Source organism: Cydia strobilella, chromosome 1, assembly GCF_947568885.1.
Source record: "Cydia strobilella chromosome 1, ilCydStro3.1, whole genome shotgun sequence".
In the NCBI taxonomy this organism is placed as follows: domain Eukaryota; kingdom Metazoa; phylum Arthropoda; class Insecta; order Lepidoptera; family Tortricidae; genus Cydia; species Cydia strobilella.
This window is the reverse complement of record NC_086041.1, coordinates 21,092,985-21,119,002: the sequence shown is the minus strand read 5'-3', so window position 1 is coordinate 21,119,002 and position 26,018 is coordinate 21,092,985. Positions and strand designations below refer to the sequence as shown.

At 36.7% G+C, this 26,018-nt stretch overlaps 1 protein-coding gene across 1 annotated transcript in view; it reads right to left on the bottom strand.

The window, feature by feature from the left end:
• Positions 1-26,018, bottom strand: part of LOC134741954 (uncharacterized) — a 275,994-nt gene that overhangs the window by 107,456 nt on the left and 142,520 nt on the right. The window lies entirely within an intron of this gene.

Below are 26,018 nucleotides of genomic sequence, written 5' to 3'. Positions count from 1 at the left end.
GTCCGATGTATGTATCTATGAGAAAAAAAAACTAAATAAAGGTTACAAAAAATGGATACAGTTATTGTACGAGATGTTACGATCAAGAGTTGACCATGATGATATACAAGTACCTATCGGCACTACTTAAAAAAAAACTCGTATCTATAGGTATCATGTATGGGATGCATACTTACTGCCTTTCAAATTTGAGTAACAGAGAGATATGAGATTTTTTCAAAGTAGTGCTGATATATATATATTTTTTTATAATATACATAAAGATGACTAATACTCTTTATTTACATACAAGATATATACATTGGTACTACGTAAACGAAATTAATAACTATAACTAGCTTAAATCTAAAATAGGCCCTTGAGGCATTGTACCAAGGATGCTGGAGGCATTTCCTCGCTGTATCGCAATGCTGATACGTTGTGCGAGGAAGCCGCCAGCTCTTCGGTCACCAGTTACGTCAACCAGATGCTTCGCGATTTCTGCAAACAACTTGTGCGCGCTGGGACCCCATGGACCTAGAGTTTCAACTCCAAATGGAATGATACATACATGTAAATTTTGGACATTTGTTTATTTGCATAGTTACTACAAATTTCGGATTAATACCGGATGATTATATTATAAGGTATACTATATAGGTAGGTATGAGTATATTATTACCTAACCGACTACCTACCGTTACCTTCCTTTACCTACCTTTTCTACTTAACCGATTTCCCGTGACAATGACTTTTTATGATATTCTAATCATGCAAGACGGGTAGCAATGTATTCTACTCGAGGCGGATTCTAAACGCCACTTTTCGTCACTATCGGCGCGATTCGGGAAATTAATTAGAGATTCACTAGATATGAAATAGTAAAGATATGTGACGTTCCACGGCAAAAGGTACCTTACAGCGGCTGGCGCTTACGTCGCATAGCGCCATTCAATATTTATTGGAGCGGCGTTGATAATAGCGTAAGCGCCAACCGCCATAAGGTACCTTTAGCCGTGGGACGTCACATATCTTTACTACTTCATATCTAGTGAATCTCTAATTCATTTCCCGAATCGCGCTGTATATCAGTGGATTAAGTATTAATCGGAATTTTTTCTCAGACTAAAATAAAAACGTGGGGCGTTAGTATTTAAAAATGTTGAGAAACTTAAGATAATAGGTGGTTAATCGAATTAATCTCGCTCCATGTTTATATCACTCGATGTAATTTGCATTATTTTAATATCACCTCATATAGGTACCTTACATTATGTAGGTATTATGCATGATCACGGAATCTTACCCACCATAACTTGTGACCGGTCATGAACATGATCATTAATCGCTTACAACGAGCAATGTATTAATCTCAAATTGCATATACATATTGTAATCTATCTATAGGAATCGATATTATCCGATGGATAGAGGCAACTTTACTTACTTATATGTAATACTTGATGTCCATTCATATTTGTGTACATAATATTGCCTTCGGTTACCGCGATAGTTACTCATGAAATAAAACTATGAAAACGGATTATATCGAAATGAAACGAAAAGGAACGAAGGGTTCGAAACGTCAGGATGTATTATAAATTCAATATACGCGATATAATCCGTTTTCATAGTTTTATTTCATGAAATATTTGTGTTTAAGTCAGAAGCAAGATTATTTCACCAATCCCGTGTAATTTGCTTCGCAAAATTTCCAATCGCGTAAGAAATATATTATTCAACATTCACATTTTACTCATTCTTGGTAGTTTCACATTTCTCTGATGAACTGTGCTTATAGTATAAAACAACCAAATATGTAAAACAACCTGCCCTTGTTTTATTTTGTCTGCCCGTTTTCCAGATGAGCGCGGAGAGCCGCAAGCACGGTGTCAACCTGTACGAATTGATAGTAGCACTTGCTTAGGCCATAGCGTGGTAATGATAATGACAGTGGTTGTCTCTTCCAAGTGCGTGTTGTTAAAAGATGACGGTTTTTTTATCACGTGGATAATAATGCCATCCATCATACACCTACAAATGTAGTAGATTATTATTGATAGTAGTAATCATTTATTATACACAACACAGTCACATTTTACTCTGACGAACTGTGCTTAGTGTGCTTATGGTATAAAACAACCAAATATGTAAAACAACCTGCCCTTGTTTTATTTTGTCTGCCCGTTTTCCAGATGAGCGCGGAGAGCCGAAAACACGGCATCAACCTGTAGGAATTGATAGTAGCACTTAATCTTTATTGCACAAAAGAAAAACTTATCGTACAAAAGGTGGGCTTAATGCCAAAAGCATTCTCTACCAGTCAACCTTAAGGCAAAGCAGGGACATAATGACAGTGGTTGTCTCTTCCAATTGCGCGTTGTTAAAAGGTGACTGTTTTTTAACACGTGGATAATGCCATCCATCATACCTACGCCTACAAATGTAGTAGATTATTAGTAGTAGTAGTAATCATTTTATTATTCACAACACAGGCAAATGTAACCCGGTGAGAGCAGTTTCTTAAGGTAATGCAAAGATGTAGCTCGTGCGCAAATCTCATTATTAGGGTGTGAAGATCAGTTTGCTGTCCTACCCCGCATTACACCGATTACACCAAATAAACAAGGAATACAATCGAATGAATTTTTGGATATAACATCCGGTTAATTGGTGTGTTGGGCTAGTGTGCGTTGCAAAATTATGTTTCATATGTGTTTAACGACCCGGGATTGAGCGTCCTAGCACGGGTGCTGCTGCGATTGAGCGTCAACCTTTACACGTCAGTTCACATTCGATGTAGGTACGTGCAGTTTGGCCCATCGAGTCATTCATATGATTCAGTACTATTCATTATATTATAGTACTAAGCTCAAACTTTATACCCTTCACCTTCCAATTTTAATTTCTTATCCCGATAGTGATATTATAACCATTTATGTTATTACAATATGACTATTGATAATTTTATTATGATTTTAAAAATTATGACGACGAAATTATATTTCTTTATATTATAAGTTTTAAAATTATGATTAACAAGACACTGGCAAGGACAGCATTTGCTCGGTGTACCCCTTACATTTCATCAAAGTATCAAAAGGGCCTCTACGTGTTGACTTCGGCTTCGCGCATGCCTCCGAAAGGTCCGGAACACCATTGTTCCGTGATGGAAACGTTATGGGTAAACAAAATCAGAACTTATACTTCATGGGTGCCAATATAGACCCACACATTCTCCATACAAATCGTTTACGCTTGCGCTAAAGAGTAACGAGTTAATCATATCATGGTTAGAACATGTGTGGGTGGGTCTAGTCAAAACTAGTTTTCACCAAGGTACTTTGTTAAAACTGGTTTTGACTAAAAAATCCCAGTTAAAACTAGTAGCTTTCACTGAGGCGATACGGAAAATTAGTTTAAACTAGATAAGACACATTTTCACTAAAAACGGGCTTTTACGGTAACATATATTATACAAAAATTCAAGGAAATAAGACTTATTTATAATATACTTTTAATAAAAAATATTTTTAACATTATCGGTTGAGTCGTACCGGACTCGTGTTATGAGTGATTATAATTTCCGGATTACGTTATATGTATACGTGTATCTATTACACGAAGCATGATTGTAAATTATAATTATAGCCACGCATCTATTTTTATTAACGAACAAGAATATTTTATGATGTTGCCTATTAAAAGTATTTACTACTACTACTTACTACTTCGCTGGCTCAGCGACCCGAAGTGGATCTTGGCCTCCGATACTAGGTTTCGCCATTCGTTCCTATCCTGTGCGATCCGACGCCATTCAGCCGCCTGGATGTCACATAGGTCCTTCTGGACCAAATTAAAAGTATTTAACCTCACAAAAATATTCCTAGTCGTACCAAGCTTACTACTCTGCAAGGACCGAAGGACCTTGCAATAACATAGTGTGGATGTATCATTTATAAACGTCAAAATGTATGAAGTTCCATGAAAGTCAGTGTAGAATCTCTATTATAATTAGTTAGTAGTTATAGTATTAGTGTAGAATTAGTTTAGACGGAGTCTATATAGGTAATATTATAAATTAAATAAATATGTTAAATAATTTTTAAGCATTAGCAATTACTAGATACGAGTGTTTCGGCTAATTACTTATAATTGTAATTATATGCATGATGGGGGGATGGCCTATGGTGGTGGGGCACAGTAACTGGATGTATTAACTTTACAGCCTAATTATAATTAGTATGCTACCAGTCAGAGATGGGCAAAATTTATACGAATGACGAATAAGAATAACAAAATTATGCGCGAATGACGAATAAAATAGTTGGATGATTATTCTTAATTGAATAAATTATTTGTCAAATAATTTACTCGCGAATAAAATAACTGTTTATTAGAATATCATATTAACTTTTCTCGGTTTAGAATTATTTGGCAACTGTGATGTGCAATGCACAGCAACTAAATAGATACTGATAAATATAAATTATGCGTTGTGAGATTAGCTCTGAAGCAAACAACTGATAAGAAAATGAGGTTTTCTCACTCTTTTATATATAGTTATCTCTTTCTAGGCCAGGCTAGAAAGTTACTAACTTTGTGTGTGAGTAATTGATTGTTCACGCTAATCCTTTAACCCAGAACAATCTGTAATATGTCAGAACAAATGAATATACAGCAAAAACGAGTAATATTAAACATGTCATTATTCATGTTGTGTATTTGAGTTGAATAAGCCAAAAAACTTTAATATTTTCGTGGATTTATTCGAATGAAATAACGAATAAATCATTTGTCATTTGAAAAGTGGTCGAATGATTTATTCGAGGATAAATTGTTTGCGAATAAATTATTCCTGAATAAAAAAATCGTGAATTACTATTTATTCGAATGATTATTCCGAATAAAATTTATTCGAATAATGCCCATCTCTGCTACTAGTGCATGAAATAAAAATTTGGACTCATTAACCATACTTAACTAGTATATTTTAGTACTAAATAATGAAAATAACTAATCACTCTTTGGATGTAAATTGATTGAATTAAAAATAAAAGGATCACATGAAATCGTTCAAATCTTTATTAAAGATAGCTTATCATTTAAGTTCATTAATTAAAATGAGCTTATGAACGTCAAATAAAGCCACGCCGGCTCCAACCCCACACCTCTGACCCAAGAAGATTTCAATCCCCCTTCAAATTTTGGAGAAGGGTATCCCAATATGGGACCGGCAACAAACTCGGCGGGACACATCTTTCAAAACAACACATTTTATTTCACAATAGTAAACTTCTAATGACACATAAGAAATCAAAATAACACTTGGAATAAAACACTTAGCTAAATAGTTAAAGAGCGTTGGATTCTATAAGCTTTCAGAATAATCCTAAGTTCTTTATACCTAATCCTTCTACCTGTCTTTAACTTGATGAATTTCTTTACAACTAAGGGTCGGTTGCACCAAACTGTTTGTCATCGTTAAATATTTCGCTAATTTTTATGTATGGAAAGTTTCATAGTAAACCGCCGCGGCGCGCCGGGTGACGTTAATCAGTCTGTCAAGTGCGTATGGTGCAACTGGCCCTAAGTAATACACAGCCAAATATTGCTAATCGATTTTATACAGGCGTCTAAACGTATGAACTGTAACGCTGCAATACGCCCTTCGAGTCACGCTCCGACATGCACAATACTTGTTATGACAGGTTATCATTACCTACACTCTCGGATCTTTGATACAATGCGGTACCTACATAGCAGCTTTGAGTGGAATAACCAACACAGCACACTTGCTAATAAGGACCATTATGCGCGCTCTAATGGCTGCGATAACTGATTATATTATGTATAGTATAGATGAGTTTAAATTTTACTTAAACCCATTTTTGCTCCAACGTATACGTGTACCTAAATGAGTTGGACTTTTCCGTACCTGTGGCTTAGAGACATTTACTGTGATGCATGCCACGATGCACTCAGACCGATCCGAGCCATAGCGCGTCGGGTGACCATGAATTTCAGACAAGTATAGAACTTACAGAAGACCACCACAATTCAAACTAACTATTCACCTAGTCTAGCCATACATTCTGCGACCAAGTTAGTAGTACCTAAAAACTGAGAATTACAAGTGCTTTAATTAATTTTTAGGGTTCCGTACCTCGGGGGGACGGTGCGTAAATGCATTTCCCACTCCGAAAACAAAAAAAAAAGGGTTCCGTACCTCAAAAGGAAAAATCGGAACCCTTATAGGATCACTCATGCGTCTGTCTGTCTGTCCGTCTGTCACAGCCTATTTTCTCCGAAACTACTGGACCAATTAAGTTGAAATTTGGTACACATACGTAAGTTTGTGACCCAAAGATGGATATGTAACGTAAACAAATGAATTTTTAACATGGGGGCCACTTTTGGGGGTAAATGAGAAAATTAAAAAATAAAGTTTTTAAAATTATATCGTGTTACATATCAAATGAAAGAGCTCATATGAGAATGTCAAATATATTTTTTTTGTAATTTTGCAATAAATAATTTAGATGTTATTTGAGTAAATAGCCAAAACCTGACAACCCCCCCCCCCCTCCCCCCATTTATCTCCGAAACTACTGGGTCAAAATTTTTGAAAAGCATACAAAATAGCTCTTTACCTATAGATTACAGGAAAACCTATTAAAAATGTGCAGTCAAGCGTGAGTCGGACTTAATTACTTAGTTTTTGATCCGACCCCTACAGATTTTTTAAAGACATCTGACGTTTCACATAAGAAATAGGTAAATTGTTTAAAAACTGTGTAATGTACGGAACCCTTGGAACGCGAGTCCGACTCGCACTTGGCCGGTTTTTACATATTCAAATAGAAAAACACTAAAACTTATAACTTCTTTACCGCCTTGAGGAAAGAAGAGAAAGAGGAACACCCAGAATATCATACATGACACGGATAAAAAAATGCAGGTGCTGTAGCTACTCGTAACAGGAAGTAAAAACGAAAACCCAGAATAGGCTGGAATGGAAAATGCTGCAGCGACAGACGGCCGGGCCCTCTTAATATTGATGATGAAATAGAATAATTACGAATTTAACATGGCTAATGATTAATAAATGTTATTGATCATCCGTTGCGTTAATACGTGCTTTAATGAACGAGAAATTTAACATCAATGAAACTATTGCCAAGCTGTCATCGCAAATGCTATGCAGAGTTAGCTTGGTCTGTCTCTATGATACCTATGTGTGGAGATAAAAAACATTTTTCTATCCCAAATATTGTCACATATTCCTAATATTTATAATTTTGCACAGATCCTACTGGCCTTTTAGCTCCATGGCAGCGCAATAGCTTTAGGTAACTAACTCTTACGTAACGTATGCAGCGTGAGTCGCAAAGAGCACTTATGGCGGTACCTATACCTATATCATTTACTATGACTCTCTTTACTACAGCGTAGGTATCTTTGAAATAATTGTGCTCACCTGACTTCCGGCATAAAATAAGAATTATGACAAACATGTTAAAATAATCTCAGTTTCTGGTTAAAAGGATATAAATGTACCACCATGTTTTGTTTCATTTTTTTGTGCAATGAAGTGTATTTTGTTTTTATTTCGTGCAATTTTTTTGTTGTTGTGGCAATAAAAAATTTTTTTTTTAATTAAATTTTAGATTCATATTTACCTTCAAACCAGGGTTTCGGGTGGGCTCCACAAGGAGCTCGGGAAGCGCAGGCAGCTTTCTCGCGCAAAGGCTTGCCATCGCGATACAGCACGGGAGTGCCTGCCTGCCTGCCAAGAGGCCAAGGTTTGTTTTAGGCATTTTTTATTTTTTTCTAGTTAAATCTAACTAACGGTTTTAGTAGTTTTATTTTATAAGTAGCCATATTTTCTTTTATCCAATCTTCATCGTTATTGCAAAGATAGATATAACTCCGTAATAGATGGATACAGTCTAAGGAAAAAACGTGCCTCGAAAATCACGAAAATTTGATTCTCGATCAAATGGCGCCACTAGCTTTGGCATACTCTCGTATAGAGGGCGTTGACGGTTTCGTTTGTTATTTATAATTTTAACGCATATCAGTGAAAGAATATGGGTCAAAATCATAAAAAAAATAATTAATGCAAATAAAAAAAACAATATTTTATCCATATTTAAATACATTTTAACGTATTTTTATAAATCTTCATTTTTAGGGTTCCGTACCCAAAGGGTAAAAACGGGACCCTATTACTAAGACTCCGCTGTCCGTCTGTCCGTCCGTCTGTCCGTCTGTCCGTCTGTCTGTCTGTCACCAGGCTGTATCTCATTAACCGTGATAGCTAGAGAGTTGAAATTTTCACAGATGATGTATTTCTGTTGCCGCTATAACAACAAATACTAAAATGTGCGGAACCCTCGGTGCGCGAGTCCGACTCGCACTTGGCCGGTTTTTTAGTTTTAAAGTATGATGATGGCAGTGAGTTTACAGTGGTTACAAAATTTACTATGACCGCTCTATCTTATTATATCCTCTTTGGTTATTGTAACTTCTGTGTTTATCATCTTTTCAATAAAAAAATATTTTTCTTCAAATTAGCAACGTTTAGTTTAGCCTAACATTGGCATGCGTTTCCAACGCGTGATCCGAATGCCATTGTATTCCATTTTTAGGGTTCCGTAGCCAAAATGGCAAAAACGGAACCCTTATAGTTTCGTCATGTCTGTTCGTCTGCCTGTACATAACATTTGGACTCCTACAATTGCAGGGGTGTTACATGCGCGTTGCCGACCCTTTAAAAATATATATTTTTTGAATAACCCCATACTACAAGTCCCTCAGGAAAACCATGGCATCGTTCCATAGTCTGCGAAAGGAAATACTTTAAAAAAACTATAGTGCGTGTTGCGAACGCAACTAAAATATTCCTAGCAGCAGCTAAACGCAGCCGTCGGGCTCGGTTAGTATGCGGAGGCTTTTTTAAAGCACCAATAGGAGCGCTCCACATAATTTGTATCGCGGCCAATTAGAGGCACCTAAATTTAAGCCACCTTTTTACTGTTCAATTTCGCTAAATCACTCTCTCATCAGCCTCCATACCATAACCACCACTTCTACACTTTTAAACCATTTTGTCAACTGTACCTTTGTAACCAGTATTATTGAAGATTATATCAGTTCACTTCAAATCGAAGTCTTTTTATTTGAGTCTTAGAGACCTGCACGGCGGCTACAGTGCGCAACCCTTTAGGTTAGGTACCTAGGTAGGATGTGACTCATTTCCTACCTACTGATGGCGGCTGAAAGCGGCCGTAGGCGTCATGTCAAACAATACTGCAGAGCTTGCCCATCCTACATTTCGTATAAGCTAAGCACACAATAAGGAGCAAAAGTCTCTTTAGACATAAGAGGTTCAATATGGCTTGTGAGTTTGAGATCGTCGACAGTTCGTAAAAAAGCGCGCCTTTGGACAAAGTCGAAGGGCCCACGCTGGTAAGGGTTGATGCCTAAAGGTGACAGTAATACTCTTTTCACCTCAGCAGCTCGAACAAGCCTACTTTCGTCACTCCCTGGAGTGAGGAAAGTGCGACTTTCCTCACTCCAGGGAGTGAAACAATGTAGCTTTTTAATCTAGTGAAGGCCATGAACTTCATACTTTTATTAATTTTTTTTATGGTATGGTATGGTACGGTACGGTACGGTACGGTACGGTCCGGTCCGGTACGGCACGGTACGGTACGGTACGGTACGGTCCGGTACGGTCCGGTCCGGTCCGGTCCGGTCCGGTCCGTCTCGTCTCGTATCGTATCGTATCGTATCGTACATATTATAGTACTTTTTTTTCTGTTTTTTCTGTGTAATTCGAAATACATTTTAGCCTTTAATATTTCTGGTTCTCACTACTGAGGTGAAAAATGATGTGTGCAACACGAGAGCAAAGTTATTTTACATCTCGTGTTTTTGAGTCCCTCGCTACGCTCAAGATTCTACCTTAGAATCACTCGCTTCGCTCGTGATTCAATTGTAGAATCTTTCGCTTTCTCGGGACTCAAAATAAACACTCGCAAGAAAAACCAACTTTCCTCTCTTGTTGCACAAATAACTATTTCAACACACTTGCTCAAAACGACGTTTTTATGCCACCGATTTTTGGCTCATAATCCTAGATATTAAACACGCGTGCTCTTTCAGTGTATTATTCCACTCGTGCTTTTTCATTATATTATCCGACTGAGTTAAGAAGCTAACTGATTGCTAATAATATGCATCGAAAGGGAGCCTTCTTTAATTGGTCGGACTGGCGGGCACGGGCGCGCTCCTCGCGCCTGCGCAGTGCGCGGCCCGGCCGGCTCGCCCGCCGCGCCGCCCGCGGCCGGGGCGAGCGAGGGCCGGCCGGCAGTACGAGTATGACAGATGAAACACACAATACTAACTGTTTAACTATTAACATTTGATTAATATGGAAGTTTCTTTTTTCTACTCGTCAAGTATAATCTGTGTATTACGACTTCATATGCAACACTACAACCTTACTCTTTTCAACGTTGGATAGTCTATGGCACTTCCGACTCGAGCATAAGAATTTTATCGATACGGTTTAGTCAATTATAAAAATTTTGAAAATAGAACTTCATACATTTCAGTAAAATATTTCTTGTTTAAGGAGACTCTATTCAATGCAAATTAGCCTACTTAAATCTGCTTTGTGATTGGGTGGCCAACAATTGCTTCATATTTCATAAACGCGCATGTGACACCCTTCATATAGCAACATCCATATCCTACGAAAACCGCTTAGCGTTGCTTGTTAGTCTCCATAGGCTACGGTTGCCAAAATCGAGAAAAAAACTGTTTTAAAATTGAATTTGGCAAGGAGCAGGTACCAGGGCCTCATGAGTTACGAGGAGGTGTCGTTGACCAACCCGCCGGGGGCGCCGTTGTACCCAACCAAAAGTATACAGCTAAGATACGCGAGCTGCCGCAGCCCGCGATACCTTCATACTCTCGTACGCGCGCCGGCCGCCGGGCCCGATATTAGAAAACAAGAACATATATTTCCGAGTTTTCCTTAAATTAATCTCTTAATGAATAAAAGGTGCCGAAGGTTGCCGATGTGCAGGAAGGTTCCCACGCCATCACGCTCTAAACGATATTATACGCAGAGCGCTCATCTCGGCAAATGTGCCATGCTCGCTGGAGCCCCCGGGCCTTAGCCGGTCGGATGGCAAGAGGCCGGATGGCATTACATTGGTGTCTTGGCAGAAGGGTAAGTGCTTGCTTTGGGACGCTACATGTGTCAGCACTTTTGCTGCTTCGCACATCAGTCGCACAGTAGGTTTAGCGGGGGCAGCTGCTGAGATAGCCGCTCTTAGAAAACGGGAAAAGTATGCGTGCTTAGGCAGTTATTTGTTTGTTCCACTCGCGGTGGAGACAACTGGGTGTTGGTGCTCGGAGGCACGGGCCTTCTTTAGGGAGCTCGGGAGTCGGTTGCGTGAGAGGGGTCTTGATCCCCGCTCCGGGTCATTCCTGGTGCAAAGGTTATCTATTGCGGTTCAACGGGGAAACGTAGCGAGCGTGTTGGGAACTTTTGCGCCTGGAGTGACTCGGGGTGGGTTATTTGATTAGTTGTTAATTATGCTGCTTGTGCTTTTTTTATGTTATGTTTTTTTTTTTTTGTAATTTAATAATTTAATTTAATAATTGGAATTGTGATTGTAAATAATGAATAAAATGGGGTTCAATTTCTATTTAAAACGATATAGTACATAATGTACTATAAATTTTGCAAAACGGATATTGGAATATAAGAAAATATGTTTCAGCGGTTTGGAAAATACTGCTCCTATCGTGAACAAGTTTTTTTTTCAGTTAGGGGCTTAAAACTTCGTAGGTTGTAACATTTAAACGTCATGCGTTTTAAAATTATGAATAAATTATGTACCCTGATGCTATCATTTGCTGCACAATATTTATTCTCACGTAAAATATAATAATAACCAATCCAAATCCACGCGTACGAAGTCGTGGGCAACAGCTGGTACAAAGTACAAAAGGTTTATTTACAACGAAGTAATAACGTTGATTCTTCATCAAAAGCATATGTAGTCAAAACTTGTTTGACGTTTTTAGGGTTCCGTAAACAAAGAGTAAAACGGGACCCTGTTACTAAGACTCCGCTGTCCGTCCGTTTGTCAGTCTGTCCGTCTGTCACCAGGCTGTATCTCATGAACCGTGATAGTTAGACAGTTGAAATCTTCGCAGATGATGTGTCGCTGTTGTGTAACAACAGGAACTAAAAAAACAGAATAAAATAAATATACAACAAACGTGTTTTTTTGCCCTTTTTATAGATAATTTTACGGAACCCTTCGTGCGGGAGTCCGCACTCGCACTCGCACTTGGCCGGTTTTTATTTACCTTTTACCCGATTTACAGAATAATAAAATTTAAATAACTTGTTTATAAGAATTTATAAGCTGCTATAGCATGGCGAGAATCATACTAGCTAAGCAAGGTCTTTTATGACATCATTATATTCACTATGTATAAAAGTGGTTCACATTGAGTTACATTATCAAAACCCATAATAAATAATTAGTGACGTAGTTTGATGAAGGCTAACATTAAAATAAATATGTATTTACATCACTAGATTAGACACTATAGTTCTAAGCGAGCCAACGCCATTTTATGTATATAATAATAATATACATATACTAGCGTTTGCCCGCGACTTCGACTGCGTAGAGTTATTAATTTGGGTATCTTATCTTTTTTTTCCAATATGCTTTTTATCGATTTCCCATACAAACTTTCACCCCCCTTTTCACCCCCTTAAAGGATGATTTCTGGGATAAAAACTACCCTATGTCCTTCCCCGGGACTTAAACTATCTCTATACCAAATTTCAACTAAATCGGTTTAGCGGTTTAAACATAAAGAGAAACAGACAGACAGACAGACACACTTTCGCATTTATAATATTACTAGCTGTTGCCCGCGACTTTGTACGCGTGGATTTGTATGTTGGTGGTTATATATTTTACATAAGCATAGAATATTATGTAGCAAAAGATATCAGTAGGGACAGTTAATCATCATCACTACATAGTATAAAACAAAGTCGCTTTCTACTGTCTGTCTGTCCCTATGTATGCTTAGATCTTTAAACCTACGCAACGGATATTGATGCGGGTTTTTAATAGATAATCCCCAGGGTTTAATCTTCTACTTATCAATTATTCAATTTGTTTTAACACATTCACCGCTGAACTACGGTCGTAGCGCTACGTCGTAGCCGATAACATGGTTTTCCCGATATGTAGCGAAAAGCGAAAATGCTTCGTTGAGGTAAAATGACAACGTGTAAAGTAGCGCGGAATGGGTTAAGTTTAGCGCCTATTTCACCAATTTTATTATTCAATATTATAATATTTAAGTGTATTTAGTGATACCTACTGGCGAAATAAAGACGCGTCTAATGACACATTGGACATACGAGGGAACACAAGGGCCCTGTTCCCTATTAAAATACCCTGTATACGAAGCGAACAGCATTCATAATTTTTAAATTGAAACGGGACTTAATCGCGTGAACTTAAAGAAACTTTTGTTTTTCTATTTTACGACAGAAAATATAAAAAATAAGAAGATAGATTGATAAATACTCAAATACATAGATAACATCCGTAACTCAGGCTATCACACGAATAAATGTCCTTTCTGAGATTCAAAGTATTCAAACCTAGCACCTTCAGTTTCGTTGGCAGTCACTAGGTCACTACTGACTGGGCTGCAGCTAATACTCGTACCAAACACAAACTTTAAAAGTGCAGACGTAAAGGAGAGACCGACAAAGATAATAAAACACGTTAGGGTATCACAGGGCTCTAGTGATACGCGGTTATTTCCCTCGAGATACTAACCCTACGTAATTTACATAAATGCCTAATGTTGAATGTCCATAACATAAAACCAACGTTTTTACTGCTAAACCTTGAAACTCTGTAAAGAATGAAAAATATCGAAGTTGTGAAAATAAATGGTATACTTAGCTGCAGAGATAGTTGACACACTCCCTCATAAAACTTTTATGCAGAAACGATCAACTATAACATATCTGCTGTTGACTGTACTTAAAGTTTTCTGGAGGAACTGTTTTAGAATAAATTTTAAATTATCAGATTAGATCGGTTCCCGTAAGCAGCTTAATTTTGTACCGTTCTTGTTATGTACATTGAACTATGACTTTGATCCTAAATCTACAGGAAGACAATGTTTAAGGTGCCCATGTACCAGTGATGTACCAAACTATTCCGTTGTAAATGTGGTAAAAATTTTACCTTTTTGAAATAATTTTGAAAGTAACGAAAATAAATATTACTTAGAAGCTTTTTTGAACCGACGGAACCCAACGTTTGCAAATAATTTTAAAATATTTTTTCTGTATAGAACAGTAAAAAGTTTTACGTCGAAGGGTGCGGAAAATGTTTTCAGTTAACTTTTCATTTCCCTAAAATGCTCGACAATACCTAAAAGATAAGGAATATTACCGTCGGGTAAAGGAAACTAGTAAAACTCGCGAGCTGGAAGGGCCAACCTTTTCTCGACAATGGAATGATTACTTGGGACAAACGTGAGCTCAATATTTTGAGACGTTGTGCGGAATACCGTTCAGTATAACACCAGTTGCGATTTCATTATTTCTGGATGTTTGTAGATTTATGCCTGAAAAAGTAATTACTAGTTTATTTACAGATTGAAGCTTACATCTTCATTTATAAGACACTGACTAATTAATTAATTAAACATTATTAAGAAACTTACAGCCTAAATCGCTAGAGGTAGGTAGTAATAAAATTAGACATCATCCTAATAAAATGAACTACATCAACGAGACCAAACAATCGACCATAATTACAGACAAATTGAGCCCTTTATTTTTAAAGTAAATTAAAAAATAAATGTTGTTTATTAAATAATACACAGATTGAAAACAGCCAGGAGTATGCACAGCCTGTGCCAACTAATTTCTGCAACGAAGTTAAAAGCTATCATTCACAGGATTTTCCGCCAGAGTCCCAGTGAGCCAATTTTCGAGATTGCCTGTGGCCGCTAAGCTATTTGGTAACACGGTTATTGTGATTCCGGGGCACGGATAATCGAATAAAATAAAAATATATAAAATAAAATAAAAAATACGTTAAATTTGTACGGAACCCTCGATGGGGGTACATTTGCTTACATTTTAGAATAGAATAGAATTCATTTATTCATGGTAAACTACATTTCATACAAACGTATTACAAAGAAAAAGTAAATTTAAAACAAAAAAGTATATACCTAGTTTACCACAAAATGGTCCCGTCTCAGCATAATGCTAACCAGTCAGCGCTGGTCTTGCGGCGAGACCATTTGTGGGCCACGAACGCAACCGTACAACACGGCCTTATCTCTATCACCGAACGCATCCACTATGCGGTGACGTCCCTGCGCCTGCGCTAAAATGTCATGATGACTTATAAGGCCATGCCGCACAAGTGTTGTTAGATGAATTTCCTATTAAATTAATATAATATGTAATCGTTTTATTTTTGCTTACTTGTCTTTTTAGGGTTCCGTACTCAAAGGGTAAAAACGGGACCCTATTACTAAGACTCCGCTGTCCGTCTGTCCGTCTGTCTGTCACGAGGCTGTATCTCATGAACCATGATAGCTAGACAGTTGAAATTTTCACAGATGGTGTATTACTTTTGCCGCTATAACAACAAATACTAAAAAGTACGGAACCCTCGGTGCGCGAGTCCGACTCGCACTTGGCCGGTTTTTTAAAATCGCGAGGTCACAGCTCGAACCGAATTACAAGTAAATACCTCACAAGGATTTTTTCGTAACCTAAATAAGCAACTATAAAATGTGATAATATGAAAGGTTGGAAGTTCTTACCTATAGAACTAGCAAATATTGTAAATATTGCAAGTATGATATCCCATCATTTACTTGGCAACCGTACACTCGCTTTGACCAAAATATCTTTTAAAATAAATTGGGTCAGTAATAAGAATTTTACTTCATAATTTCAGGCGAAATTCCCGCTTGTGGCAAAACAGACGCTCCCTGGTGGTATTTTGAATACTGCCCCTAATTTTAATTTCATTGCCTTGGTCTAATTAAAATATGGCAATCAAACAATCGCCGACTAAGGTCAAACCGGCTCGAATATAAGCAGTATTTTCTTTACATTAAAAAAATGGGTAAATTTGAGACTTGGCACCGTATGTTGCTAAAAGAAAAAAATTACATAATTTATGAACCACAGTGGTGTATGTGCATACGTATACTTGTCTTAGTCAGTCCACAGATTGTAAAGTAATGATATTAGAATCTTGTAGGTAATTAATTTTGTGAATACGACACCTTATTTTTCACCACACCAGCTCGTAAAGGCTCTCTTTAATTTTCAAGAACTGATGAGAAGGTTACGTTTTATCCACAAGAATGACAAAGTAATTTAATGAAAATTTTGAGTTGTTTATACTTACCTACTATACCTACAATATAAATACCTACCTAAAATATTGAATAGACTTTTGTTCTTCATATCCTGCTACCCTAAGGTTGTCTGGAAGAGATCGCTCACAGCGATAAGACCGCCTGTTGCTACCATTATTTACATTGTAAATCTGTTTTAAAAATTTTGTTTCTTTGTGGTGCAATAAAGAATATTTATTATTATTATTATTAATAGCGTTCATTTGGATTTGATTTTTGAGTTAGTATTTTCCCCCCGCTGGCATGGGGAAAAAATTGTGTTTCCCTCGTAGCAAAGTTAATATCTCGGGTATCATTTTGTGGTATATTATACAAAAAAAATCAGCCATATCGTATCTGGAGAAGACCAAACTTGGTATGATTTGAAAACTATTTTTGTTTTATTTAAAAAAAATGGCTGAAATGTAATGATGTGGTATGCTTTTAAAATCTCTTCAAAAAGTCCGTTCATAACACCACAAACGATAAAAAAAACCCACGATAAAAAAACGGAATAGTACCAAAAATTCGACATTCTAAAATTCGGAATTTTTTTTTTCGGAAGTATGTAGTGTACCCATAGTGGTACTACTAAACGAAATTAATAACTTAGCTTAAATCTAAATTGAGGCATTGTTCCAAGGATGCTGGCGGCATTTCCTCGTTGTACAGTTTACCCATTTGTCACACGCATACTAGAGGCATAGAGTAACTTATACTAGAGCGGTACTGTCATGGTAAATTTTGTAACCCCAGTAAATTCACTGCCATCTGTCGACACACTTTAAAACTAAAAATAAATATTTATAAAAATACGATAAAATGTATTTAAATATGGATAAATGATTTTTTTTATTTGCATTAATTATTTTTATGATTTTGACCCATGTTCTTTCACTGATATGCGTTAAAATTGTTAAATAACAAACGAAACCGTCAACGCCATCTATACGACAGTAGGCCAAAGCTAGTAGCGCCCTCTGAACGAGAATCAAATTTTCTTGATTTTCGAGGCACGTTTTTTCCTTAGACTGTATCCATCTATTACGGAGTTATATCTATCTTTGCTAGAGGTCAAAACAAATTTTTTGACCCGCACGCAGTTCTTGAAAAATCCCTTTTGGCTTTTTGAAGCGATTCTAAAATATCCTACATAATTCCGAGAAATTTTATTCCGAATTTTAGAATGTCGAATTTTGTCAAATGATGAAAATGATACGAATGATGAAAATCACGAAGATTTTTATTTCCGAAAACCCGTAAAGCCCGAACATTTTGTAAATTCCGAACCACATAAATCCGATTATAACAATTCCGATGGTGTCAAACACCGAATTTAACAATAAAGTACGATTTTTGAAATCACGAATTTCGAATTGCCATTATTCCGAAATTTTAAATTCCAAAACCACATAATTCCGATTATAGCAATTCCGACAGTGACAAACGCCGAATTTAACATTTACGATTTTTAAAATCACGAGTTCTGAATTGCCCTTATTCCTAATTTTATAATTCCGAATTGACGTGATTCCTATTTTAAATATTCCAATTTTTTAATTTCCGAATAACGATATTCCGAATATATTATTAAAGTTCGTTTTCTTGAGGGTCTTATTTCTAACCTAACCTAATCCACTTTTCTGGCAACAGTTCATTTTCTTCTTCGCTGTTCTAACCTAACCTAACCCACTTTTGGCAAGAGTTCGTTTACTTCGGGGTCGCAGTTATAATCTAACCTAACCCACTTTTCTGGCACCAGTTCGTTATCTTGGATGTCGCAGTTCTAACCTAACGTAACCCACTTTTCTGGTTCGTTATCTTGAGGGTCGCAGTTCTACCGAATTTATTTATGCCGAATTTTTATGCCAAAAATATTTCATGCCGAATTGAACGTGATGCGGCACGACAGGCACCCGTAATAATTACTAAAACGTGAGTATTCATTTGAATATCACGAATTTCATTTTTCGACCTTACAAAAGACCGAATTTCTGAATACCGATTTTTTTTTTTTTTAGTTTAGTTATCGTTGGACAAACAATAAAAAAACTGGACATATAACATAAAATCGGATTACGTTAGCCCTGGAGGGTTACTTGGCCATTGGGATTAATTTGATGCAGGTTTGATTAATGGATTGAAATTATAGCATATTGTGGTTGATTTTAGTTGTCTATTCACGTTTTTATATTTTTATTACAACCTTCTATATGGGCTATTCATGTAAGCCAGTTACCCTTTTTGGGGGTAATATACCTACAGAAAATATCTAGTATTTTAACTTGGATAATTTAATCTGTTCCGGTTGTGTGTTTTGCTAGTACAGGAATAACTTTAAAGTAGCAACCCTAATTACATGACCACTACTGCAGTACATAGCCTCGACAGTTTTAGACTTTGCTTCCAAGGAGATTGCTACTTTAAGCCCAGGCCAGGACGAATTATCAAATACGCGACCATGCAAAATTAAATGGACGCAACTCCTTGTATAAAAAATTGGTTACAACTCATTTTAATATGTACCTAGGAAGGTAGGTATTTATCAGTTTTCATTAAAATGTGGATTTCAAAATGTAAGTACATTACGGTATAAGTACCTACTTATAAATATCTATAAAAACATTTAGTTGAAACTCTAGGTCTATTGAGGTCCCAGCGCGCACAAGTTGTTTGCAGAAATCGCGAAGCGTCTGGTTTATGTAATAACTGGTGACCGAAGAGCTGGCGGCTTCCTCGCACAACGTATCAGCATTGCGATACAGCGAGGAAATGCCGCCAGCATCCTTGGTAAAATGCATCAAGGGCATATTTTAGATTTAAGCTAGTTATTAATTTCGTTTACGTAGTACCACTATATATATCTTGTATGTAAATAAATGTGTCTAAATATACAAAATTATTACTCAAATAAATTACAAGTAAGAAAGTAAAAATTTAAAGATATTACAAAGTAAATTAAATCTGAATTTTGCCCCCAGGGCAAAGGTGCCCATGACGACTCCCGACCCCAGGCCAGACCAAAAAAGCGATGGTTCGATGTCGTAAAAGCAGATATGAGCGTAAACGGGCTCACGAGAGGACGCCCAGGATCGCGAAGAAAGGCAAGTAGGAAAGCGGACCCTGGCAAAGGCCGGGATAACGCTAGGTACAAGAAGAAGGCAAGGCTCCATCACGCAGGCGGCATTCCCGCGCTGGGTTGCGTTTGTGGAGCTCCCTTATTGCTTTCAAATGCGGTATCGACACTGCTCCAGGGTTAAAATGGAGATGTGCAACTAATCTTGATTGTGAGGACATAATCGTTAAAGCTGTCTTTGGTGCCCTCGGTATACCTGTTAACACCAAATGCCGAAGTTTTATTTTCTGGATAACGTCGATGTGACTGCAGCTAACCATTCATTTTTAATACCTATAATACAGAGGTGTTCTGTAAGAATTTCTTTTGATATACGGAACCCTTAAAATGGAAAGTCTGAGAAATTGGTTTACTATATTTGTAGACCCAAAATTAGTTAAACAAAATGCTCAGCTAGTCTAAGAACGCGGTACATATTAAATAATTGTAAATACAATAACATCTCAACCACTGAACAGGCATCTGGTGCCTGAGCAAATAAAATACTTAGTCGCCGGCGTCGGTCGGGCTGTTTTCGCGGCCGCAGGCGCTTGGAAATTGTGTTTCCAATCAGCGGTATTGTTGTTACATTCAACACACTTTTTTTAGAGAAACAGAAGCAACATACTTTCGCTAGCAGATAATTTTATTTTTATCTGAACATACTTTGAACAGATTTTTTTTTAGCTCAAATCTGATGATATCTAGGCCTGCTTATAATATTTAACTTAGACATCTGGAATCTCTTAGAGAAGTTTTTAAAGACAATGAAATATTAACTCTGACATGTATCTATATTTTGGAAATTTGTGTATTCATTAAGGAACAAAATGACATAATTTTTAAAAAAAGTAACTCAAAAAATAATATAAGATTGCAATATAAATATGATGTTTGTACGGTTAGATCCATAGATTAGTATATGTTATTACTGTAATAGATAAGAAACTCTCGGACATTTCACGTTCACGTCTCTACTAGTGCTGCCCCTAGCGGTCCTGCTCTCAACTAATGAGACTGTATATGCAGTAAACACGCACACATGTACACACACACACACACACACACACACACGTACTTATGGGTTCTTTACCTACATGTAACAACTTTAATATTGGAAACTGATTTATGTAGTAATCTTTGTCGTACCAATTTCTATTTGCTTAGAAAACTACATAAATCAGTTTTTCAGAATAAATAAATGAAAACTTATGTTGAATCAAGTACAATATATTATTTATAAGTACCTACTTATTTACATACGTTCCATTCCAAGTAACTAAGACACATGCAAATACAGCGACGCTTTAAGCGCACTTCCGTGAAAATAACTTAACAGCAAGTATGTAACAATTTATTTCCTGACTATGTTTTAAACAATAATTAGAGGCAACCTAATTCATTTCTTCTTCTTGATCCCAAAATAACTTGGAAAGCTTCAATAGTTTGATCCAACTTTTTTTGATTTAATTTAGATCCATTTTTGTCGCATATTTCATAGTTTTGAGAACATTCAAGCTTTTTATCCACAATTTGTGGTGCGGTGATCTGGGTGTTACAGCGCATTAGATTAGGTAGATTTTCCTTTTTTAGGTTCACTGAAATTGCCATTGACAACATCGAAAACTTATCGAAGAAAAGCACGATACCTGCCGTGTCGCAACTTTATTCTGAAAGCTTTTTAATACCTGAAAATATATTAACAGTTAAGATGTTATCAAAAGTATAAAAAGGTTATTTTACAGCGAAACAGGACAAGTGTTGAGCATGCATTTTAAGGGTGTGCTATTGTCACATTTAATGTTAGGTAACAAGAAATCAGTGAATCGGGATATTATTCATGTAAAATGTCGACAAAGGTAACGTATTGTGGTTGGATTTTATCAGTAGATGTATGTCTTTCTAATTTTGGCAGGTTGTAGTTGATTTATCAGATTAAGACCTAGGCACGGAAAATAGTATCTTAATTATGATAATCAGAGCAACGTGTATGACGGGCCTTACGGGCACTAAGAATGGTGCTAGTTCAACGGCTGTTATTTGAAATGTTACAATGTTCCATGTTCCATCGCCAACATTTCATAAATATGCTTTACCCGAAGCCTCTATCAAAGCTTTTGATAAAGATGAAATAATAAATAAATGTTCAGGAGGTATATATATATTATAAACTCGAAAATTTACTTACCTTGCCCTTATACCGATGTACATACAAGAAGGTACACAGATTCGGCGCGGCCCGGCCGGCATTGCTTTTCATCTTGCCTGCGTTGGTTTGGTTGAATGAGTAAGAGCACAACTCAACACAACTTACAAGGTTGGTTGTGATATAAAGAAACGCTGTTTGTTAATATCTTAACATAAATCTGACCAAAAATATGTTTAAACGGAATTTATATTAAAAAACAACTTAGAAATAATTTCAAAATTTCCCGTCAAACCAAACGTCATTTGGTTTTTTTATTCGTCTAAATACGTCAGTCTGTCATTGTACGGTGTTTGCACTACATATTAAAAAAACTACTTTTACGTTTCAAATTTATTTTGTTTCCTAGTTCATTTGCAACGTAAGGTTAGTAACACTATCAAAACATTTTTTATTAAAATATATTCTTCTAGATTTAATTAAATACGATTAAGTTACCTGCTTAAATATTTGTTTTGGTATATTTTGTTTTCTACTATCTACACACAAGAATGATATCTAGCCACACTCAGCCCTCCTTATGCTAAAGGCGGTATCTCAAAAACGAATGAACTGGAAATGGAACGTTATGATTCAAATTTAAGGTACTTATTTGCATGCAATCTTCAATTGAGATACCGCTTTTTAGCTCAGCAGGGCACCACGGCTGAGGAATATATGTCCAGCATAACCCAGAGATGGCATTATTATCAGCATTACATTACTCCTCTTCAGAGATACTATACCATGGTTAGATCGTCCAGTTTTATACTAAGCAGGAGCACATATGCCTCAGGAATAAAAATATTTAATCACTTGCCCGAACATAAGTATTAAGGCCCATTTAAAAAATCGGCCAAGTGCAAGTCGGACTCGCGTTCCAAGGGTTCCGTACATTACACAATTTAAACAATGTATTTTTTTATGTGAAACGTCTTTTAAAAACCCGTAGGGGTAGGATCAAAAACTAAGTAATTAAGTCCGACTCACGCTTGACTGCACATTTGTAATAGGTTTTCCGGTGATCTATAGGTAAAGAGCTATTTCGTGTATTTTTTTCAAACTTCATTTTTAATTTTGTCATTTACCCCCCCCCCCCCCCCCCCAAAAGTGGACCCGATGTTTAAGATTCGTTTGTTTACGTTACATGTCCGTCTTTGGGTCACAAACTTACATATGTATACTAAACTTCAACTTCAGTCCAGTAGTTTCGGAGAAAATAGGCTGTGACAGATGGACAGACAGACAGACAGGCGCACGAGTGATCCTATAAGGGTTCCGTTTTTTCCTTTTGAGGTACGGAACCCTAATTTAGCAAAAAACATTAACAAAAAGTTAATTATAGAAACTTTTTCAAATGAATATTTTATGTACATAGACCATTAATCGTTATGATGTTATGTTATTGTTTTACGTTTGCATGTATTAGTTTAGTTTGTTATTGTACGCCTGAAATGGGCAAGCTGATGAACTTCTGTGATATTTATAAGACCTATGTACCAACACAGCTTTGAAAATAAATACATCTTATCTTATCTTATCTTACCGTAAGAAAATAATGTTATTTTAGTGTTTTTAAAATTACCCCTAAAGAGGTTTAAAGGTTACTGACAGTTTGTATCGAGAACAATTTTTTTTCGATTGAGGGAGTTTGGAACAAGACATTATGACACAAAATTAATGTCTCGTGTTTCCAACTGTTTTTTTTAGCTACGCAAAGGTTATGTAGAATTACAACAACCAGTATAAAAATCCACGCCAATGTAGTCGTGAGCAACAGCAAGTATAAAAAAAATAAAAACTAACACAAATATTTTAATACATATTTTCTTTCAAACTGTCCTCATTGACCAGAACTAATTAAACTTTCTTTACCTTGTTACCATTATTTTTTTAACGGAAGTGTTCCAGAAAATTCGTGACTTTATTTACAAAGCTCGTTGTGGCGATGGAAGCAATCATGCGCTTAAAAGCTTATAAAAGTTTAACACTCGCCGCTCGCCGCGCTTGTGGAAATTTTTGGACCGAGTGATTTTGTTATAAAATTTGCTTTCAATTTGCGGCCATCTACTGCAAAAGGACATACCTGCTCCAGTAATATTTTATTGTTTATATTCTTGCATGCAGTTTCTGGGCATACAACTTTTAACATACCTTCCGATAAATTCGGTCCATAATATATAATATGTCGGCAGCAGATCGTAAAATCGGGCATATCGAGATATTCCTAGGCATATCATGAAACGCCGCCATTTCATGATCTGACTAGCGACTACCAACCATATTGTTAAACCTCAACGTTTGACGATTTGCCTGGCGATGTTTAGGCATATTAAATAAGTAGTAAAGTAAGTATTAATATCGTGCACACCTCAAGGGATGATATTCCTAATAGGCAGATCATGAAACGCCGGCATTTCATGATCTGCCTAGCGACCACTAGCCATATCGTGCAAACTTCAAGGTGTAATAGTCCTAGACAGGTCATGAAATGCCGGCGTTTCATGATCTGACTAGCGACCACTAGCCATATCGTGCAAAGCTCAAGGGTTTCAAGTGGAGTTATATTGGATTTATATTGTATTTGATTGTATTAAGCGGCTATATTTTACGGTTTTACAACAAAACAGAATGGAAAAATAGCTAAATTACGTATGATGTCAGTTAATCTCGATCAGCTGATGCTTTTCCGCCATCTTGTCGCAAACGAAACTGCAAAATCGCCGTGAAGGGGTGATATTCCTAGGCAGTTACGTTACGTTACATAATTATCCATCGTAATCAATTTAGTCATATCATTGAAATCAGTTGTATTAACGTAAATATAAAAAAACGTCGTTTTCTACGTGTAAGAAGGTTCCCAAATTATATAGGTAGATTAAAAGTACTTCTTTAAGTGCAATGTTTATGCTACTCAAGTTTATTACACCAGTAACACACAACACGGCTAAGGTGCTAAATAAGGTTAGAGTCCGTATTTGTTCCATTACAATAGACTAGGCACTTACCTGTGATCCGATCACGTCGTCGATCGCAGGGAAGGAGATAAATAGGCCCGGCGATGGTAATGCTGTCATCCATCATTGTTAACCGCCTTACTTTTGCGCTGACCCTACGTATAGTGCCAGTTATATACTGCAGCGTGTCGTGTAAAAAGCAAGTATGTATTGTCATTAAAAATATTCTGATCCAAACTTTTAGTTTGTATCGTTTACAATCTTGGGACCACAGAGCCGCATGTATATGTTTATTCGCAAGTACCTTTTGCTCCATGAAAGTTATGATTCATGAATATGCTCAAACGAATGAGATTTTTAAGTACAGTTCAATGATTCAGTGACAAATATTTTTTTCACGGCTTGGTGCATACTGCCGCTAGACGTTACAAAATGTGTCCAAGTCTTCCCACCACCTCGTGTTTGGTCTGCCTCTTCCCCGGTCAACCTGCAGGAGAAGAGTTACCCTCTGTAGTCAATTTAGCCCACCGTTTCGGGTGCACTCGGCAGACGTGTCCGGCCCGACCTTGCTCGAGCTTGGTGGACTGAACAATGCTACATATATATGTAATGCTATTAAATATATTAAAACGGGTTACTCACGGTTTAGTCGCAGATTGCTCGACATGTTTCGCTTCATAACGAGTAGCTTCAATGGGAGCACGTGTCGGTGGATCGGACTTATGGATTTTTTTTTCTCAGCCCGTGGATAGGATAGAATTTTCGTGTGACGAGTACACTACGTACGTATACTTAAACAAATATACGAAACAATTACATAGTTATAAAGAGATACATTAATGTTTCACATAAATAAAAGTAAATTTATTGAATAAATTACAATTACATTACTGAAAATAAATTGATTACACAAAAATTAAAAAATAAATGTATATGTCACCGTAAAATTATAAAACTCGTTAGATTGTAATCTATCTAGCGAGATTGTAAACTATCGAAATATTGTGTACCGTAACATACGGCTTACAATTTAACGCATTATTTTTCGGTAGATTATAATCTGTCGAAGTGAAATCGTCATATTGTGAACTGGCGTGCGAAGTGCGAGCGCTGATTGGTTGAACGTCGTGTGCCGCGCGCCGCCATATTGAAGTGTCAAATCATTTATTTTGTTGTCGAATGTAAACAAACAGTGTTTTTGTGATTAAAAAAATGATTTCGTGTTGAAAATAACTGAAAGCTTTAAAATTAGTTACATGATATTGTTGTG